Below are 10535 nucleotides of genomic sequence, written 5' to 3'. Positions count from 1 at the left end.
CGGTGACTCACGGCAGCCCAGCTCCAGGTCGAGCTGTTGTTCAGCATCTTAGCTGTAGAGGGCAGTGTCACTGGCCCTCATATGTGGGATCCGAAACCAGGGCCCTCTGGCATCCCAAGCCAGCTCTTAACCAATGTGCCACTCGATTGGCCCTGACACTGCTTTCTTTACAGGCTTGATTTGGTAAGTATTTGTTTATTTCTCAAGACATGTTTTCTGACTATATTGCTTAACCACTTGATTTTAATAGGACAAGAAACTCATCATTTGGTCTCTAGAATTTGGCCTTGAGGATTCTAAAATATAGCAGGGCTTTGCGGTAGGATGATTTTATAGAAGATTTGCACCGAATAAATTAGACTACCTTTCTGGTACAAAGCTTCTCACCTCCTCTCTCTTCTCAGTTTGTCAAAAATGTTGAATTATTTTACACACTGAGCTTTCATTTGAGGGTGGACCAATAAACAAGATGCATTAAACTGTACTCATCAATCTCGGATGTAGGGAATTTGAAACCTTCTCTTAGTAGCACAAGCAGTGAGCATATTAGCATTTAGATAATAGGCTCACTTGTTCAAGTGAAGACTTGTAGGTTGATGTTTAATCAGGCATTTGAAGTCAGGGTCACAGGTGGAGCTCTTTTTTTTTTTTTAAGGTTTTTGTTACATATCTTCTATGTGGCAGTTTGAGAAAGCAGCTATGTACAGAAATGAATCCTGTTGTTATTCATCATTACATATTAATGAATATCCTGGATGTTGCCTCAAAGGCGTTAGGTTTTGGAAACACACATTGATAATTTCTTACTTAAGAAAACTTCTTATTTACTGAAGGCAGAAAGGGCCGAGGAAATGTGCCTAAGCTGCAAGTCCTAAATAAACATGTATTATTTAGGATTTTGTAAGAGATGGAAAACGACTCCGATAGCTTAAGCAAAAAGGGATTCTTGTAAGAGGGGTAATGAGATTTCTCAAGAGCCTGGTGAAAACTGAACCGCCAGAATCCAGAAGGAAAGGAGCCTGACCAGCCCTGGCCTTAGCAGGAGGGTGTGTGAACATTCCCTGTGGAGAGCTGCTATTAGCACTGGGCCCCAGGGGCCACGGGTCTGTGTTTCCTTGCTTTACCTTTCCTAGTCCCAGGAGAGACAAACTCATTTTTCTGAGGAACAGTCTAGAATTCAGCTGATCCTTTTCTGGCGTGTCTGTGTAGACTCCATTTGAGAGCTCCTGTGTATTTCCTATTTTCAGATTATGCTTGCTGAATTCCTTTACCCATCCACTTGGGAAGATGTTTTCCAGGCCTTCTTATCCAGGTTGCTTTCTTCTGCATGCAATCCATTTTGACAATATTCTTGAAATGTGGAGCTACAGATGTGGCTGGGCAGTGCAGAGGATACGGACACCCTTCCTTCCTTTGATCTGTTCATGGAAACTTCTGTTCCATTACCTTCCTTAATAACCATGTCAATCTGGTATGCTTATTTGGGAACTGTAGTCAACTAATTTTCAAGGGTTTGTTTTTTTTTTCTTACTTCTTCACCCCACTTCCCGCTCTCCCACCCTCTTTCTCCTTCTCTCTCTTTTTCTCTTTAATACAGACGTGTTCATCCAGGCCTTGCTTACCTTGATGTTTTGTCATGGACTTTTCTGAACCGTAACACAGAACTTTATGTGGATCAGATTTCACTGCTGTTTTCCACTCAGTCTTCCAAATTATATGGATTGTTTTTTAAAAAAAAATTATCTGAAGCCTGAAGGTCCTTTTTTTTTTTTTTTTTAGCTGAGCCATCCTGCTACCTGTTGGCAGCTCAGCGGCTGCTCAGCTCGGGCTGGACTCGAACTGCTGTTGCTCAGAGCTCAAACTCTTGAGCGAGCTCTTAACCAACTGAGCCACTCAGCCGGCCCTGAAGGTCCTTTCTTTACATAAAAGTTTTCAGCATAAAAGCAAGTCACTGTAGATTTGCAGCCGCTTTGGAAATACTGAAAAGTAGAAGAAGTTAAAAGTCAGCTGCCGTCCCATTTCGTAGGGACAAAGTAATACTTCCATGTAGTAATGCCTTTACGTGATTTCATTTTTGATAACGGCACCCTGTGAAGGTATCACATTTCGACTTGTACAGTCTTTCCATTCTGTTTTTCACAAACGTACATGGCTCTGTGAATAGCTCCACAGGATTTAACGTAGTTCAGCCAGCCTCTCCTGTGATGACAGACGCGCTGAGACTCCGGAGAGCCCCTCCAGGTCTGTATGGATTCATTATCTCCCAGCGCCAAAAGGATGAATGGGCAAGCAAACACATCTAACAATCAGCCAGTTGTTCTGGCTATATGGTGCAAAACGACCAACTTGAGCATATTTTCCTGCTTTAACTGAAGGGTTATTGAGACGTAGCTCCAAGGTCAAGAGATTCATGCCAGAATTTTTTGGTAGGCATCTTTTATTCTTGTTTATACAAACCTGTTTACATGCGTTAGGAGGTACCTCCTGAATGAAATTCCCCAGATCAGTGAGGACTGAAATCACTTCCAAATCAGGTTAAATTTGCATTTCTGTTGCTTTCAACAGAGAGCAGAAGGTCTCTGGAGCTTACAACTACGTTGATCCTGATCCTTTCGCGGTCCCCCCAACCCCCCATGTGGCATCACTTCCTATAAAGCCTGAGAGCACTGTGTCCTTTAATTGTTCGTGGGGCACAGCCATGCCCTTTGCTCAGTGGGAGATACTGGCTCTGTGTTCCCAGGATATTTGCTTATATATGTTTTTGAAAAGGTAGAAGAAAAGGGGAGCCTTTCTTGTAAGTTGTGAAAAAATGCACGATTTCCATGAAGAACTGTTTCCAGTACAACACTCTGAACATTTAGTCTAATGGTTTCTAATTTGTTCACAAGTAGGTCGTATATTCATTAAATTTAATAAATTTCACTTTCCTGCAATGCTCATTCCACCAAGTTGTCTGCTGCCTATATGCAGAAATGTGTTTGTTTTTTCTTCTTGAATGGGCTTTTTTTTTTCCTTTTTTTTTTCCTATCCTGTATAGCAACCATGGAAGCAATTATATAAACTTCTTTGATTTTGGGGTGGGAAGAATAATTTCAGTTGTGTAGTGTCTGAAAACTTTTCCCAAATATGTAGAAATTGCTGACTTCATCTTAGCTATCATTGTTGCCACTGTCATGCTTTTTAAATATCACTTCCAGTTGGGCCAGCTGACGTTTTACCGTTTAACCATGTTATGTCTATTATACATATGAGGTTTTTTGTTTTTCTTTAGGGTTTAGTTTTCATGTTATTAGGTTTGTGGAGAATATGTTAAACCTCAGTACAGTATATAGTTACTTGGAAAAGAATTAGTCAAATAAAAAAATATACTTTTTTTTTAACAGAAAACTTTTCTTACATAAGCTTATTAATACATACTATATACATATATTTTTTTAAAAAGTGATAATATAAAATAATATAAAAATGGCCAACAGTTACATGAAACACTCAACACCACTAATCATCAGGGAAATGCAAATCAAAATCACAGTGAGCTATCACCTCACACCTGTTATCAATAAGATAACAAATAAGTGTTGAGGAGGATGTGGAGAAAAAGGAACCCTGGTGCACTGTTGGTGGGAATGTAAATTGGTGCAGCCACTATGAAAAACAGTATGGAGGTTCCTAAAAAAACTAAAAGTAGAACTACCATATGATCCAGCAATCCCACTTCTAGATGTATACACAAAAGAAAAATAGTATCTTGCTAGAAGGTTGTAAAGGAATTTTTCTAGTTAGCTCCTATGCTATATGTACTCCCAGCATTTCCAACCGATAATACGTAGTGATCAAAAGTGTCTTCAACAAGATGATAAAAACTTGAGAACTGTTTTATTTAAAAAAAATTTTTTTATAGAAATGACTAAGGCGTGGGGGGATTCCGTTTCCAAGTGGAACTAGTGAACTGGCACAAGGAAATAGTAGAACTCCAAAAATGAATTCTTAACACTTTTATTGAACTTTTAGTTTGCTAATACGTCTTTTATTGTGGTACGCATAACATGCAATTTATCGTTTTAGCCATTTTCAAGTGGCATTATGTACAGTCACAATGTTGTACAGCCATCACCACCATCTGTTTCCTTTATTGTCCTATTATTGTCATAATCTCAGAAACCCTGCACCCACTAAAAAATAACTTCCCATTCCATTCCCCCCTTTTCCCAGCCCCAGTAATCTCTAGTCTACAATACTTTCTGTCTCCATGAATTTACCTATTTTCTGTACCTTATATAAATGGAATCACAAATATTTGTTCTTTTGTGTCGGGCTTATTTCACTTAGGTAATATTTTCAAGGTTCATCCATGTTGTAGTATGTGTCAGAATTTTCTTTTTTGTTAAGGCCCAATGATACCCCATTGTGTGCATATACCTTATTTTGTGTGTCTGCTCTTCTGTTGATGGACATTTGGGTTGTTCTCACCTTTGGCTATTGTGTAAGTCCCTGAGTCCCTGCTTTCAATTCTTTTGGGCATATGCCTAGGACTAAAACATTTTTGGCATATCTCACCTTCTTTCAATTCTCTGTGGTCACCAGATCACATACTATTATTCCCATTTTGCAGACATGGAAATTGAAACAGAGATAAAAATGACTTGCCTGAGGTCATCGAGCAGGTTAGAAACAAATTGGAAGAAGCATTCTGGTCTCCTGATTCACCCAGTTTTTTTTCCCATGATGCCTTGCTTTCCCATGATGCCTTGCTATCATCCCATTAGGCTGATTTGTTGTTGACGTTGAATCAAGAAAATGTTATAGCGTTTCCATTAGTGTGGTAGCTTTTGTAGGATTTCTCAGGAATTGCACCCCACATCCTGGTGATGGGCATCCCACCTCGTTGCATATTGCTCTGTATTTTAGGCATCAAGGCCACTCAAGCAGCTTCAGTTTTTGTTTGTAGATGCTTCTCAACATGTTTCGAGATGCCACTTACACCATAAAGACTGTTGCAAGGATACCCCTCTTAACCCACATACATCACTGCGTAGCTGGGCACAGAGCTTTCTCTTCATGATCTGAAGACAACCAGCCAGTTCACTCAGTCCAAGCGTGAGCCACTCACGTTGATTATTCTGGAAGCTCATAGATCAAATAAGTGTTCATGATCTACTCTTGTGTTCACTCAGAACCTAAAACTTCTGGCCATTGCTCTTGGAAATGTGAGGGAGAAAAGACACTTAGTGATTTCCAGAATTATATGGATGGCTTGTCTGTCTGTCCTGGTTTTGTGTAGGAACCACGTTTGTCTTACATTTGTTTTGGTTGCATGAAAAAACATTTTAAAGAGTTGAGCCAAGCTTCCTAGTCACCTAACCTGGGGCCAGGTATTCCATGTCACGGAACTAGGTTAGCTGTTCTGTGCTTTTTCTCCCTTTTTTTGTGGGTTTCTGCACTCTGGGCTTCAGGTCTTGAGCAGGGGCTCTGTTTAACTAAAGAGAATTCCCTCCCCTCCCCCGCAGGAGTTTGGTTTTCATCTAGGACTGGATCGCATTGGGAGTTATCTTTCAATTTCTGGCTACTGCAGCCAGCAAACTCTGTTAGCTAATTACATTTTTGTGTCTAACTACAGACCCAGAGGCACTATAAAAAGTTCAGATCGGACACACCCAGGAGAAAAAGAAGAAGAATAAACAAGCGAGCTGTGAGGTTTCTACTGTGTGAGGGGACAGATGCTCTGGAGTTCCCAGCGTCCTTTGCAAACCGTGACCATTGTCTGAGAGGCAGCCAACGCTGACCAGGAGTTAGACTTAAGAAGTCCCATGCGTCCCTCAAGAGCATTGTCACTGACCTAAGATACAAACTGAATTTGAACCACATTCTCTTTCTTACGATTCTAAATCCAGTGCCGGGGAGGAAGATAATCGCTGTACCCCTCCTCCTGACAAGCCTTCCCCTTGTAATGACGGGCTTTGTTCTGGGGCGTGCATTTTTCAACTTCGCTCGCGAGCTTGGCTAGCTTGGCAGGCTTTCTGATGCTTTGGGGCAATCTGAATCACACCTGAAGCTGATGGGCTGCTGACATATGGGGCTTTAATGAAACCAAGCTGAAAAGGGAGAGCATCTGGAAACCTTGGAAGGGCCTGGGTGGTGCTTTTTTGATTATGTTTTTTTTCAGAGACCGTGTTTATCTTTTCTACCAAAAAAAGTTGGAATAACATGAATACCCAGATTGAACTTGGTCAAAATGTTGTGTCAAGAAAGATTTGTTTTCTTTCGTGAGTGTTATAGGCAATACTTGAAAGAGCTGAAGTGCGATTTGGTCATGAAAACAGCTGTGTGAAGGGCATGGTGCTTCTCTCTCCACAGAACATCTCCCAAGATTGATTTTCATTGGCTTTAAGGGAGGGCGGTGGAGGACTGTTAAGTCAAAGGTGACCTGAAAGCTCATGCCAGGAGAAGATTTTCCAATTCAGAACTGGCAACAGATGACCACTGTAAAGGTTTGGTGATGCAAAAGATACCTCCCTGCTCCCGAAAGGGAACTATCTGTAAAATTCAGTCTTTTATTGCCTTTGGCTATATGATAAATGAATTATAGCCCCTGTATGGGTCAAAATTGAATTTTTACTAAGGTATAATGAGAAATCAGAGTTCATTTCCGTTTATTAGCATTTATTCTGATCTAGACACTGCACTTGATTCTACAGACACCACCATTCATTCATTTATTCATTCATTCAGCAGATACTTAGACACCAAGGATAAAATGGTGAACATGGAAAAGTATCTATTCTCATGGATTTTACTTTCTAGTGGGAGAGTCAGACAATAAAACTAAGCAAAAGAAACCAATAATAGGATTTTAGGTGTGATAAGAGATTTGAGGAAAAACAAAACGAAGATAACACACACATACACCTTGGTTCATTTGCTCATCGCCCAACAGAATTTTGTTGAGGGCTTTCTGTGTGCCAGGTACTGTGCCATATATGTCTTCTAATGTCCCTCTGATGTCCTTCTAATTGGATCAATGGAACTGGGCCAACTATTCCAGCCTTCTGCCTCAGGCCATGAAACACCTAGACCAGCGGTTCTCAACCTGTGGGTCGTGACCCCTGTGAGGGTCGAATGACCCTCTCACAGGGGTTGCCCTAAGACCATCGGAAAACAAAAAGATATTTACATGATGATTCATAACAGTAGCAAAATTACAGTTATAGAGTAGCAACGAAAATAATTTTATGGTTGGGAGTCACCACAACATGAGGAACTGTATTAAGGGGTCGCGGCATTAGGAAGGTTGAGAACCACTGACCTAGACTAATTTGGAACCTGTGGAGTTTGAGGTATCCGGAAAGACAGCTCTTATTTTCAACTTAACTTTATTCAAGAATGTTTCCTAATGTTGTAGCACAGTGGGCCCTTCTTGGCGCAAAGTCCAGGTCCTTGGCAACTCGAGCAAAGAATTGAATGAGATACCGGAGGGAGGAAGGGGTTCAAAAAGGGAAGAAGTGGTCAAAAAGATCAGGGTGGACTTCCCAGGACTTGGAGTTTTTATCCCATTTCTCTATAATGGGCTGTTTCCCTAAGGGCATGGGACCACTTGATTGGCACCTGTGATTGACAAGAAGTACTTTGCAGGTGTGAGTGATTGGTCTGATCTAGTTAAGTAGTTTGTGCCCATTTGTTTTCCCGCAGGTGTAGGTAATTACAATGCAAAGGGGAGTTTTGGGTGTAGAAGGGATGTCCCCTTGGTGGTCACACAGGACATGCAGGAATGCAGAGACCCAATGCCTGCCTCTAACTGCCTGCCTTGTTTTCCCCTTGAGAGACGTGATCCCAGTGAAATCTCTGTAGGAAGCTAAGGGACAGGAGGTGTCTTTTTCTGTGTCTGCTTCCTGCTGGGCAGGGGCGTAGAGCTGTCCCTGCCTATTGGGGGATTCACGGAACTCTCACCCTAGCTGATCTCAGATGATAGGAAGGGGTGTCGAGTTCCGCCTGGAAGACCGCGTTGGCTTCTTTGGTTGTGACTGGCAATCTTGTTGGGGTGTCCTGTGTATCCCCAAGGCCCCTGAATGAGGAAAAATAGATTTTAATTAATAAATCTCTTAGTTCTCATGAAGCCTGTGGACATTCAGCCTGTCACTCAGGTGGCGTCAGTTGTCTGGGCCCAGAATGGGTTTGGCATTTAGCTTACTGGCCTGGGGGTTATTAGGAAGTCACAGGCTTTTAAGTCATTATATGAAGTTGGGGTAGGAGACTTCTATTATTTAGGATCCAGAAACTGATTTACAAAGCAATTAAGGAGCAGGGGGATAGGAGAATTCTAGGATTCAGGCTACGAGCAATCTTTAGCCTAGGAGTCCCAGACTGATGAGAAGAGTAATCAAAGCCAGGGGCTAAGAAACTAAGAAACTAGGGAGGAGGCTTAACGTTTCTATACTTAACATTTCTATAGGAAAGAAAATTTACAAGTTTCTCAGTGGTGGTGGGGGGTGCCGCTCGGTTGGCTAGTAACACTAAGAAGCTTAATCCCTCCTTTGGGCCAAAGTCTGATATTAAAACCCACCACAGCTATCACCACCACTACCAAAGTACAACTGCTTAGCATGTCAATCAGAGTTTTGAGTTTAAAAGCAGAGGTGTACAGTGCTAATTGGACCTAACATCACAGCTTTGTTTGGCAGGATCACAACACACCCAGAACGAGACAAACCATGCAGATAATTTTCAGACTGAACTCGTTACCTCAGCAGTGGGTGAATGTTTTAGGGTGGTGATGTGGAGAGAAGGTGACTCTTAGAGACAAATAGGCTTGACTATGAGTTGCAGTTCCACTGACCGTGTGACCCGTCGTGGGTCACAGAAGGTCCTGCGTGTGTGTTTCTCCAAAAGGTGAGATGCTGCGTGTACGATATTGGGTACGCCATCACCGTTCGGAGAGTGCAGCCTCCCTAGCCCCCTCCTTCCCTCTGCTAAAGGGCATGCCACTTTTTCTGGCCGTGACACACTCTTAAAGGTGTTCAGCTCAATTTTCTTCCATCATCGCAGAAATAGGAGGAGGATAAACTAATTCTCCCTTCCTTCTCCTCCCCTTCCCCCCTTCCCCTCTCCCGAAGGCATTAACTGACTTAATGGTCACAATGTTTCCAAGAGGGAGGTACTCTAATTATCCCCATTGTATAGATGTAGAAGGTGTGGCTTCGAGCAGTTTAATCACTTAGCCGATGTCACACAACACCATAGGTGGTGACCCTGCAGTTTGAATCCAGGCAGTCTGACTCCAGAGCCCTTTTTAGGGCCCTTTCCAGGTGTATTAGATTTTGCTCTCCCTTTCCACAATTATGCTGGGTGTCAGGCATGGCGACATCAGTGCTGCTGTGGGCCTCGGTGGAGCGGCTGGGAGTCCTTCCTGGAAGTAAGTCGAATTTCCTGTTTATGTGAGCGCTTGGATGTCTGTGCCTTATCCATGAATACTTGTTTTTCCTCATTTGTTGTCCACCATCTGTGTCACACCTGGAGGTGCTGACTGTTATCCAGAAATATAGATGATTCATAGAATTATTTTCTTATAATGTCTCACCTCCCAGAGGAGGGACCAGAAGGGGAAAGTTCATTTGCAAAGATCGGTTCTGCTTTCAAAGGCGTCCTGATTTGGTGAGCTGGAGAAGGCCAGGCTGCTAATTGATTAGCTTGTTTCTCGACTTGCTAATTGAGACTTGGTCTGTATTCACCTGGCTTCTCGGCCCTGTTGGCTATGGCTGTTGTGTCCTGATCAGAGCTTGCCAAAACGAGAGGCTTTGGGGTGTAGAGTTAACAATCTGGCAGCGCATCTGGACATGTAATGTAGATGCCGTTATGGAAAAATGAGGAACTTCCCTCCCAATTAGAGAAGATTGTTCTGTTGCTCACTCAGCTGTTACAAGCATGTTCTCTTAAATAGCTCCACTGTTGCAATTCCAAAATATAAGACAATTTTTTTTTTTGGAAAGGGAAACCTGTGCATTTTAAAGTGTTATTTCTATTACAAACAAATGCTGTCAAGTAACTGGAGGAGTTGATTCTGTTAAAATATTCCATCTATGGACTAGGTTGAGTGACAGGAAGTTTCATGTGGATTTGAAATGCCCTTTTCAGAGGGGAGAACTGCAGTGGTTTGCAGAGAGGAGAGCAGGTAAGTAAAGGGATTTCTGACAGGTCAGCATCCTTTGCTGAAATCTTTGGGTTCCTTTTGCACTTGGATCAAAGTCCCATGACACTTTCCTTCCTATCTCCCTTCAATAGCCTCCATCTGCTAGGTGATCAACTGCTTGGCTCCACGCTTTTATACACAGGGCCACTCATAAGGCAGTAAACAGTTATTTTGCATTTTCAAAGCAATCTTTTTACATTACAAAAAAGAGAAGAGGAAAAAAAAAAGGGACTCAACCTTCTGAAGTAATTAACCAACCATCAAATTTTTTTGGTTTGCAAAATGTGAATAATAGCGTACCCTTTTTTTGAGGACTCATGCACGTACTTATTTACAGCACGGAGTACGGGGCCTA

Source organism: Hipposideros armiger, unplaced genomic scaffold (genome assembly GCF_001890085.2).
Source record: "Hipposideros armiger isolate ML-2016 unplaced genomic scaffold, ASM189008v1 scaffold_45, whole genome shotgun sequence".
NCBI lineage: Eukaryota > Metazoa > Chordata > Mammalia > Chiroptera > Hipposideridae > Hipposideros > Hipposideros armiger.
Note: the sequence above shows the minus strand (reverse complement) of the source record.